We start from the raw sequence: 12748 nt of genomic DNA, 5'->3' as shown, positions 1-12748 counted from the left end.
ATTCGGGCATGTGGAGCTCCGGACTATCATGGGGTGAAGGACTCGAAAGCGAGCAGGAGGTGGTTAGCAGATGTTGCTAATGCCTTCCGCACCAGCAGTTGCCCTAAGGGGGCAAATGTCAGACTTGGTTCCTGTCTTCTGACGGACAGGGCGTGTGATTGGTGGGAGGAGATGGGACACGCAGTTGGTGACCAGGCTGTTGATATGATGATATGGTATGATTTTGTGACCAGGTTCAGCGATGAGTTTGCACTGGTGATTGAGGTGCAACAGTTGGCATGAGAGTTCCAGGATCCCCGCCAGACTACTGAGATAGTGGTTGAGATCACCATGATGTTTCAAGAGAGGGTACTTTTGGTTTCGAAGTATGTGGCCGATGAGGAGATGAAGAAAGCATATTAAAAGATGTTGAGGAGTGATATTAGGCAGTTGTGAGCCGATCCAGTTACAAGACACTGGAGGATATGATAGCGAGGGCTAGGCAGGGGGAGATTGATCTTGAGATGGAGAGGAAGAGGAAGTCGGATGAGGCTCAAGTATTGGGGGTTCGAGAATGAGGCCCAAGGTTGTTGATGCGAGAGGGAAGTTCAAGTAGCGTCGGGGCCGTTGTGGCAAGTGCAGCAGGATGCATGATGGGGATTGCAAGGTGGGTGGTTCTGGCTGCTTTAAGTGCAGTCAGACATGTCATATTAGCAAGGATTGCACTGCTACTACCACCACCACCACAGTATTTGATCTAATTTCATTTCATTGTAGTCATAAGGACCACAAGAATGGCCATTGTCTGAGTTCGGCTGCAGCAGGACCGGTGTTAGCACTCGCTCCTACAACTCTTCAGATTACTGACGGCTACCAGGGTCGGGCGGATGCACCTGTGGTGAAGAGCAGGGCTTTTTAGTTGACGGCCGAGGAGGCTCGTGCAGCTCCCGACATGGTGACGGTTATGTATCTTCTCCTTATCTTTTTATTTATGTTTGTTTTGTTGGATTAGTGTCTAAGTCCATAACTATAATTGGTATGTACTTGACCTGATTGGCATGGTCCAATTGGGTTGCATGGCATCAGAACAATTTGGATAGACTTTTGTGAGAAAAGGATATTTATGATTTGTTAATATATTATAAGTTCTAATATATTAATAGAAATCATATTAGTTAATTAGTATTGATCAAGAATTAATTTGGAATTAATTTTGTGATCAAAAGGAGACTAATTAAATATATGGGGATTGATTGTGTAAATCATTCATTCTTATATATGCGGGCTTATGATCCATAAGTCTTCATGTTGGGCTAAAATCATGGGGTAACCCATGGATACTCCATGGAGGTTTTAACCCATGAAGCATGAAGAGTATGGAAAGACATGAGTTACATGGTGTAACCCTAATAGCCACCAAATATAAGGACCCCATGGCTCAAGAAATTGGAACTAGTGTGTGTACACATGAGGGCTAGTCAATTTGAGCATAGGAACCTTTTCTCTTAAGTTATTCCAAGTTGTTGGTGATGTTGTGTGAACCATTTGAGGTATCACACTTGAGGCACTAGGCTCTTAAGCTCCATGGAATCAAGCTACATGAAAAGGTATGTCTTCTAACTTGTTTATATTACCTAAGTATCAATGATTGTATGCTAGTTAGGGTAATACCTTGGAAAGTGCAAGTTTGCATGTATAATAGAGAAAACATAGATCCTAGGTATTTAAGGTTGATGTATACCATAATAGTGTTGTAGTATACTAAAATCGTTCAGTGGTATTAGAGCCAAGGCTTGTTTTCAAGTTATACTTGCTAAAATAGCTTAAAAATCGAAAATTTTGGCTTTCTGGGCACTGGGCTCGACGAGTCCACTGATGGACTCGCTGAGTCCATGAAGAAAATCATCCTACTCGTCGAGTAGGTTCATACACTCGATGAGTAGGAGCCCCTGACAACATATTTTCGAGTTTTAAGGCTAGAATTGGACTAGGAACATTACCATAAGCTATTTTTGAACTAGTAAACCTGTTTTTGATGAGGTAATGTTCATGCTAGTCCAATTTCAAAGATAAGTGTCAATAGATTCATGTTTTGTATTAGTATAATGATTAGGCTAATTACATGAAATTTTTTTTTATTTGAATTATCTTATTCTTATGAGTTGATTTAGATTAACAGAAAAGTTATGTGATAATATGTTTTCAATCCAAATTGATCTAAAAGTTGTTCATAATTTGTGTTTTTGTAACTTGTCCTCAAATTATATGAAAAGTCACATTTATGATTATTAAAACTCATAAGATTTCCATAAGTTATGAAAAATGGAGAGTCTCATATTTAAATGTTTTAAAGTCTTCCATAACTTGTCCTCAAGTTATGGAACTTGAAGAGTTTTTTCATTAAAACTACTTTAAACACATAAGTTATGGAATTGATAAGTTTTTGAATAGTTCAAAACTTGCCCTCAAGTTTTGGAATTTGTAAAGTTTCCCCTCATGAATACTTTAATTCCAAGTAAATCCCTTATAATTTCAAAAGTTAAAATTCAACCCTTATACTTTATAGTATTATAAGTTAATAATATATATGTATATATATATATATATGTATGTATGTATAAGAACAAATTCAGTCTTACCGTTAGTAGGCCTCATTCACGAAGCCGTTCTATAAAGGGGGTATAAAGTTACTACCTATAAAATGGCAGTTTAATGGGTGTACACTCTCACCCACCGCTTCCTTGACTGGTGGAGGGTCGTTAGCCGAACGGGTAGGATAAGGACTAGAATTCTCCCTTCATTAAAAGTATTAATGATAAATACTAAGTAACTATACTACTATGAATTCCCAATCTTAGTTACTTAGGAAAATGTGAATTTGGTGCTAACCCATGAAATTACACTTTGCACTTTGCTTAAGTCGGTTAGTGGAGCGCATGTGGTTAACCGGCACACTAGCTTGATTTAAAAAGGTAGGCAAAGGGTAACTTAATGTTTATCATAGTATCGATGGAGCGCGTGTGGTTAATCGGCACATCGATTGAGTGGTAAATATTAAGGGTACCAAGTATATTTGCATGGTTATTCACACCTTGTTTTGTGATCCTCGGCATCCCAATCACAAAATTTGAGAGGGCACAATCAAGATTGAAACATGCCATTGAAAAGTTTAATGAATCTCAAAAGATCTAGGAGTTTCAAATCCAATTAAAACCTAATAAATTATTTCGTTTTTCATGGTGGAAATTGGTGAATCGTCATTTGCCTACCTTCAAATATTTTATAGCTTGGATTACGGCATCCCTCTTCCAAGTTATAAAATATTGTGTTGGGTCCTAGCCTTAATATTTCATATTGGGTGTTATATTAAGGACTTTAAATCAACTATCTTGAATATCTCCGTAAAGATGTTTGGTTCAGACAATTATGATCTTCCCAAAAACTCTTGGAACAAGCTTTCCTAATGAAGATGATGTCCCGGAAATCATTCTTCACTCCCTCCACCTCCTCCAATTATTCTCCCAAACCTACAAGTTCTTGAATAGTTCAAGGTCACTCAAGCCCTATTGGCAAGCAAAGTCTATGTGTGCTCACATATTGGAGATAAAGTCACATATTGACAAGCCGAGAGAGTTGGGTGTCAAAGTCTTGAGAAAGTTGGTTGTTCAATCACTTTCTAAGTCTCATAGTGAGTGTCCTTTGGGACTACTATGTAAAAGACTATGACATGACCCTTAATGATCTTATCTATTTGTTTGGTGCTGCTAAATGAGCAATGAATTGGAGCACTGGTAGAGAAAATTTGATTAAGAAGATCAACTTCCCAGACTTCCATGGACATTGACAATGGTAACATTGAATACCCAGAAAAGCTTTCTCTTCCCAATGGAAAGGGATCGACCATAGTCAACTCAGTTGACCAAATGGTAAAGAGAAAGGCAAGTCTCAGATAGTCCAGTGTACCATTCCCAAAGGGTCCATATGGTTCTATTGCCAAAGGAAGGGGCATTGGTTGCGAAGCTGCCCTAACTACATGAAAGATTTGAGAGAAGGTCAAGTCAAAAAGTTTGACTCTTCTTCATGTAAGTCCACTATCTAACTCAATTAAGTTCTTATTTGGAAATTCTTAATACATTTTGATGTATGGCCGGATCAAGCAAAGGGGAGGAAACTTAAAGAAAGAGTATGATGAATCTGATCGGAAATATGGATTTCAATCGCATGGTTCGAAGATCGGATTCTTGAGCTACTACTTAGGAGTTATGATAGATTGCTAGAAAATATGTAATAGCATAGTTTTCATTAAAGTTGCATTCTAAGGAAAAGTTTTTTCTGCATTTTATAAATAAATAAAATTTTGTTTTATTTTATTTTATATCTCCTTGCAATGGCATTTATGGAAAAACTGATGTTTGTATGTTTCTAGCGAATTTGATTATTTCATTTGTGGTAGTGTCTAAATTTACCAAATAAGGAAAGATTCTCATCACCCAAGTTTCAATTGGACCGAAACTTGGAATCACGCAAGTTGTATAGTATGATGAATGAAAATCTTCATCTTTGGAGAATTAAGACTAATTCCTTATTCACATGTATATGTGAGTCAAGTGAAGGACTAAGGGATCGAGTACACATTCCTGTGCACTGGTCAAGTCCACCATAAAAGATTGATAAGACTATTCGTCATGATTTACTAAAGTTTAGTAAATATGGTTATAGTTATAAGTTTAAGTGTAATTCTGATACATTGGAAATTTTTCAGTGTATAGCAGGATGGATGAGAAGAATCAAACTAGGCAGAAAGATAAAAGTTTCTCAAATCTGAAAAGATGGGAGAGTACTTTAGTATCATCTTTTGTGATCATCTTAATGATTTAGAAATCATATCACAATTAGTCCTCTAAGGACATCTTAGTGCATTCTTATGACTAAGAAGAGGAATCTTGAATTGTTGAAATGGTTAAAAGTCATACTTCGTTCCAAAACAAGTCTTAGAGTCATACTCCATGATTGTAATTTGAGTGACATATCTTAAAGAAAGGTTTATAACACTTGTCAAATGTAGAGCTAAATGTTTTCTACTCTTGTACATTTGAAATTGGTAAGTTGTGATGTTTTGAATAAAATAAAGACCAACTAAGGCCAATTGAGTGAAGTGTTTTTTCTTATAAGAATCCGCACTATCTCTTGAATATTTAGCAAGAGAGTCTTATATGTCAAGAGGACAGTGGGAGTCTAAAAGATCCTGAAAGAATTTCAAGATCTAATCAACAATAAAACCAGAAGTTTCTCACTAGCTCACGACATGAGGTTTATAACCTATCGTGTTGACATTTCTGTGCCCATTCCAATTAAAGTTGGCTTTGCATATGAGTTCTGAGAGTTCTCAATTGGTTGCATAACAACTTCGAAGCAATGCAGGCTCTTATGCTGCCAGGTGGCAATAAGTTAAGACTGCACAAGTTCAATCCATATGATTTTAGATTTGTCGCTAACCTTGTCTTGAGATTATGGTTTTGACAAATTCACATGGATAGGAACATATACACCATAAAATCTAAGTTTCATAAGGTTTCTCTCCGATTCATGAAAATGATGGTGAGGAAACGCTTTCACCAAGTAGATTTTAAGTAGATAACAATTGTGATATTCGCATTCTCAAAGTCGTTAGTGGAGCGTGTGTGGTTAACCGGCACACTAACATGGACTTGTGAGGAATGGAAAAAGGTCTAAATAATTGAGACTATGATTACAGCATCCATTTTCATAGTTCTGAAATTGTTTAGAAACACATGTGTGCTATCTAAGGAAACGGGTATGATTTTGATAAAGTTTTTTATCAAAGCATGTCATATCAGAAGTCTGAACTTTGTTAAGAAAGTCAATTAAGTATTGATTTCTAGAAGTCTAGCTGATTTCTGAGTACATGTCAAAGCTAGTGGGTGCATAATTGTTATGCTGATAATTCTCATGTTAGTGGGAGCATGATAATTATAATAAGTGTTGCAATTTAGCAATGTTAATTATATAAAATAAAAGTTTCAATTGGGAAAAAGATGTTTTGCTATAATTAAGGGAGAAGAAACTATACCTTAGTTCAATTCTAAAAGCTTAGATTAAGGTTTTAATCATTTTTTGTCAAGGATATATATATATATATATATATATATATATATATATATATATATATATGAATTTTATGTTGGAATCGCTCAACATAAGGAAATTCTATATATGGGTCCATTATTTGTGTTCTAAAATTCGATTATGATTACGGCATCCCTTCTCATAATCTGAATTATGAGAACATGGCAAATAGAAATAGAAATATTGTAGCAAAAGACTGATCTAGTATCATGTCTTTATGTGAGACATCATGAATCATGTCCCACATGCTTCGGATATAGGGTCGATTGCATGTCCTATAATATTCATCTGTTCTAAATTTTTCAAAATGCCTAGAGCATTAAGAGAGAAACACCACTAGAACTAGATATGACTAATTTGATTAAGCAATTGTCGAGGACAATCTAAGGTTTACCAAAGATTGGTTGCTAAGGGACAGTTGGAAGTATGGTGTAAATTTTAGAGAGGACCGTATTGACATATTCTGAAAAGAGGCAACTCTTGGTCAAAAGTGATAGTCAAAATGAGAATATGGAAATATTCCCATAGGTGGAAGTTATTCATTAAATCTGTGTAAGATTAGGAAACTTAATGCAAGAAGGATGTTCAAACCAATGTACTTTGAATGTGAGACTTTGTTTCCATGGAATTGATCTTCATTGGAATACTGTGTAATGTTTATTGACAAGTCTTTGTGACTTTGTGCATAATCATTACATGAGGATCAATGCATATAAGTTTAGAATCTAACATATTTAGGTATGGCATAAATGGCGTATGGCATAATTAATGTTTGGAAAAACATAGTGTGCATACTTGGTGTATGACATGACTAGTGTTTAGAAAACCATAGTGTACATGCTTGGAGCATGGGACAACTATTGTTTTAATTCAAGTATAAAGTTGATAGTTTGAAACGGTATGTAATGTATGATATGTAATCAATATGGTGATAAATAAAAGGTGTTTTATTTATATTCATAAGTTCTGAGACCATATTGGATTCAATTATTCTTGTGTTTCACTTTGCATGTTTTGACTTCCAGAATAACTAGGTCGTTCTTCCTGAATGACTAAGTTATTCAAACCATCCACAGTCGGTCATATGCTGGAAGTAGATATGAATCAAGACTGTCATGAAGCTGGTTTGTAGATGTCCAAGGTAGTGGACATAGCAAGAGTTGCTGCAACATTCATGAGTGCTCATAAGTTCTCACTCTCATTTGTCTCACTTCATGGATTTTATCACAAGTGATCATGAGACGATAATATCTTATTTTCTTCAAACCTAGATATATGATTTGTTGCCTATGAGTTGGTTATACATTACTTGTACGAAAATGCATTGGTAACTCGATGTTATAAAACGTGCCTTTGTGTATGATTCAACAAGTAGTGGAACAAACATATGAGTCAAAGTTTATCCATTCCTTTTACCCTTAAAGGGATAAAAGCGATATATGTGGGCCCCTCGATGATTTAGTGATGACAACTCGAAGTGCTTGGCCAAGCCTGGACTGATTGATTTGTTCAATTAGTTGGTCGTCATAAATCGGAAATCGGGAAACAACAAATGGACAGAGAGAATGATTATAATCCATGCCTCAGTCCATATGATATCTAGAATAGAGGAATATATGATCCCTTATCTAATGGACACGTCATTGATTTGTTCAGAATTCGACAGCGGCTTAAAGAACTACGATTGCTAGTCGGGTTTTGGAGTCATATGCAATAATAGTTTTAGACTTATCCAAGTGGGAGACTGTTGGATTAGTGTCTAAGTCCATAACTATAATTGGTATGTACTTGATCCGATTGGCATGGTCCATTTGGGTTACATGGCATCAGAACAATTTGGATAGACTTTTGTGAGAAAAGGATATTTATGATTTGTTAATATATTATAAGTTCTAATATATTAATATGAAATCATATTAGTTAATTAGTATTGATCAAGAATTAATTTGGAATTAATTTTGTGATCAAAAGGCGACTAATTAAATATATGGGGATTGATTGTGTAAATCATTCATTCTTATATATGTTGGCTTATGATCCATAAGTCTTCATGTTGGGCTAAACTCATGGAGTAAGCCATGGATACTCCATGGAGGTTTTAACCCATGGAGCATGAAGAATATGGAAAGACATGAGTTACGTGGTGTAACCCTAATAGCCACCATATATAAGGACCCCATGGCTCAAGAAATTGGCACCAACATGTGTACACATGAGGGCTAGCCGATTTGAGCATAGGAACCTTTTCTCTCAAGTTATTCCAAGTTGTTGGTGATGTTGTGTGAACCATTTGAGGTGTCACACTTGAGGCACTAGGCTCTTAAGCTCCATGGAATCAAGCTACATGAAAAGGTATGTCTTCTAACTTGTTTATATTACCCAAGTATCAATGACTGTATGCTAGTTAGGGTAATACCTTGGAAAGTTCAGGTTTGCATGTATAATAGAGAAAACATAGATCCAAGGTATTTAGGGTTGCATGTACACCGTAGGAGTGTTACAATGCTAAAAATTCTTCAGATTTGTCTTCTTATATTTATGTGTTTTATTTTAGGATCGTTCCTCGTGAACAGTATTTTTGTTTTGGTGTTGTTTGATTTGGGGGCTATCCATCGCTTGCGCTTAGCAAGAGGTTTGTCGGAGCTCCGGGGGAGCTGGATTGTCCATTAGATGTCGAGATCGCAGATTATAGATCTGTTCGGGTAGCGAGAGTTTATCTGGGTTGTACTCTTCAGTAGTTCATTGATGACTATTCGATAGATTTGTTTCTCATTCCTTTGTGTGGGAACAACGTTATTATGGGTATGTGTAACGCCCGTAGATCCGGGCTAGTCAATTTAGAGGCAATAAGTGTCAAAAATGAGTTTTGGGCAAAATATTAATTAGAATAAATAATCTTAACCAAGTTGTAGTATATGTTATAAGGTTTCTGTACATATAAAGACCGCTGAAATCTGAGTTATAAGGAAGATGTTATAACCCGTCGAAGTTTTGCGACGAAACTGGCACGATACCGGGAAGCGTAAATAGTGAATTTATGATAGAGCGAGATTTAGCCTTAGCGATCTAAACAAAATTCATAGAAAACGTTAAACCGAGAGCGTCCATAAAAAGAAAAACCAAATTTGACTTCGTATGAGGAAGTTATGATTTTTCGAAGTTTCGGCTCAGTAGTGTACAACCTGAAATTCGAATAGTAGATCGAGCGGTTTTTAGCCAACACAACCTAAGCGATAATCGAAGATCTCGTTAAGAGTAGCGTAACGAGAAAAATATTGGCGGAAACGGATGTCGGATGAAGAAGTTATGAGAATTTAACGGATCAATCCTGTCCCGGCCTGCTTATAATATAAAATTTAAAATAAGTTCAAAATTAGCTGACAGAGTCTTAATGAAAGTTGTAGAGTACATTCCTGCCTTCGCGTGGATATAAATAACGTCGAAAACGGAGCTCGTACGTGAAAGTTATGAATTTTTAAAGTTCATAGTCAAATTCGCGAAGCCTGTTGCTCTATTGATGACGTGGCAAGATCCTAGCTGTTGCTTGCTGATCACGCCTCTCTTCGGATGAAGGACACGTCGCCCTTCTCTACGCCCCGCGTCTGAGGACAAGTACACCCTGCGTACTCCGATCTTATCCGGTTCCGATGCGAGCCACGTGAGAGACAACTGGATGCGATCTGGCCCCCTTATCCGAAGACTACGCCTCGCGTAGTAGGACCGAACGCCCAGCATAACCGAGAAGCTGGGCACTATAAATAGATGTGCGAGGCTGCCATTCTTCTTCACTCCAAAACCTCTTCTTTCTCTCGCTAATTTCTCTCTCTAAGGCTCCTAAGCCCCCCTAAACCCTAGGGAAACCCCCTAGCTCCCAAGGGAAGTCCCGAGGTTCCCGGAGTCCCGAGAAAAAGGGTCTTTCGGTTTCGAAACGCTGCTCCAAGCGATGCACGGGTTTTCCTTAAAATCCACTGTTTTATCGAAGGAAAATTATTTTGAGAGTATCGAAACGCTGTCCGAGTGCTGAGTCACCACCTTTCATGTGAGTGCATAGTTACTTTCATCTTACACATAGATATGAAGTATTCTATACAAATTACGTGTTATGTGTGCATATTATCTGAGTACTTGATGTCTATGCTAGATGAACGATTTTATACATGTTTTAAATGATTTAAACTGTATATGTATTTTATATCTACGAAAATGTTAGGGTAAAACATGGGTAGATGTAATAGATGGAATATGAGTTGGATGATGAGTTGAGAGGTGTTATAGACCACGAGGTGAGGGTGAGAGGTGTACGATTTGAGAAGCCTTTTCCAAATGATGGCCCCGTCATTCAGCAGAGTATGGATGACAACCACAGACTATTCTAGATAGTCTAGTGGAACACTAGCAGGCTCGCAGCCTGTAGGTGTTGTGAACGATGTGTTCACCTGGTGTACTCTAAATGCTAGCGTCCATGCAGACTTGGTGCCTAAACCTTTGTGATCATGTAGACTTGATGCCTAAACCTTGGTGATGATGCATACTTGATACCTAAACCTTGGTAATCATGCAGACTTGGTGCCTAAATCCCGGCGACTATGCAGACTTAGTGCCTAAACCCTGTCGATTATGCAGACTTAGTGCCTAAGCCCTGGCGACTATGCAGACTTAGTGCCCGTTGTGTAAATTATGGCAACGATGGACTTCATGCCGATTCCTTAGGATGATCCTTAGGAATGAATGAACGAGGAATAGTTGATTCTTAGGGTAGAACCTTAAGACTAAAGAAGATAATGGGGATGGGTAATTGGGTTGATTGTTTGATTGTTTAAACATAATAATTATATTATTATGGGTTGAAAACCCTATGTACTCACCAGGTTTCCCAACCTGACCCACTCAGTTTATTTATATCACAGGTGTTGATATGAAGTCACATTACACTGAGAGATTAAAGAGATCACTAGTGTAAATAAATGTAAATTCCGTTTATGCTTATGTTTCTGTATTAACGATGACATCCCAAACGTTTTAAAATGAATAAAACACGTTTCTTCGAAAATGTTTTGATAACGTATTTATCGTGTTCTTCTGGGAACAAATTTCGCAACATTTTTATGAGAAGAAGTACTCTGATTTTTACAAAGCATAAACAAAATCGGTCTTTTCTGGCCGTGATTTTGGGGATGTCACAGTATGGATTAGCTGAGTCCCAATGAGGCGGTGATTGATTGTGAGCAACAGTTAGTCCGGATTCGAACCACAAGTGGGGGAGAGTTGGTGGTTCATGAATAGAGAGCTCAGAGTGGGATGTTGTTGTATTCAACAGCGAGATCTATACGCTATATTCAGCAAACTTGTTAAGGATTTGTCGCTTATGATATCCGGGATAAGGGTAAGGCGGTCGTGGATGATGTGTCGATTGCATGGGATTATCCTGATGTGTTTCCATAGGATTTTCTCGGGGTGTCTCTGGAGTGGCAGGTTGAGTTCAGAATTGATCTAGTTGTAGGTGCGGCTCTGATAGCCAAAGCACCGTATCAGTAGGTTCCTCCCGAGACGCAGCAGTTGTCTACACAATCACAAGATCAGTTAGACAAAGGATTCATTCGACCGAGTAGTTCCACATGGGGAGCACCGATCTTGTTTGTGAAGAAGAATGATGGGTCTCATCGTATGTGCATTGACTAAGAGGAGCTAAATACAGTAATGGTGAAGAACCATTATCCACTCCCGAGGATTTATGATCTTTTTTACCAGCTCTAGGGTGCATCTTGGTTTTCCAAAATTGATTTGCAATCGGGTTATCATTAGATGAGGGTTAGAGAGGAGGATCTGCAGAAGACAGCTTTCTAGACTCGTTATGGTTATTACTGTTGGATTAGGTGTCTAAGCCCATAACTATAATTGGTATGTACTTGACCTGAGAGTAGCATGTTCCATTTGAGAAGAGGTTATTTATGATTTATTAATATACTATAAGTTCTAATATATTAATATGAAATCAAATGGTTTAATTAGTATTGATGAAGAATTAATTGGGAATTAATTTAGTGATCAAAAGAGACTAATTAAAATGGGGAATAATTGTGTAAATTAGTTATATATATATGTTTTGGGCCTATGATACATGATGGACTAAGTTTATGGAAGAATCCATAAAGAGTTAGCCCACTTGAATCATGGATCATGGATAATAAGCCCAAGAGTATGGATTAGGGTTTACCCATGACACTTGGATTCCTAACATATATATAGAGCACCCCATAGCTTAAATCGCCAACATAATGTTCTAAGTGTTTATGGAGATGATTTCTAGTGCAAGAATACTCTCTCAAAAGTCATCCTTTGTCCAAGGTGTGTGGTGAACCATTTAATGTGCAACATTTGGGGCACTAAGTTCTTAAAGGCCAAATACAACAAGTTTTACAAGCTAAATAAAGAGGTAAACTCCTAACTAGTATTTTATGTTGTTTGTGTCAATTGTATGTTAGTTGTAGGCGTAATGCTTTGGAAACAATATTGCATGTATAATTAGAGAAAACATAGATCCAAAACATTTAGGGTTGTATGTGCACCATATGATGTTGTAGTATACAAAAACCCTTTAGTGGTATCAAAGCCATGGGTTGTT

This window comes from Lactuca serriola, chromosome 6, assembly GCF_051521515.1.
Source record: "Lactuca serriola cultivar US96UC23 chromosome 6, Lser_US96UC23_V15, whole genome shotgun sequence".
In the NCBI taxonomy this organism is placed as follows: Eukaryota; Viridiplantae; Streptophyta; class Magnoliopsida; order Asterales; family Asteraceae; genus Lactuca; species Lactuca serriola.
The sequence above is the reverse complement of the archived record's forward strand: the minus strand, read 5'-3'. Positions refer to the sequence as shown.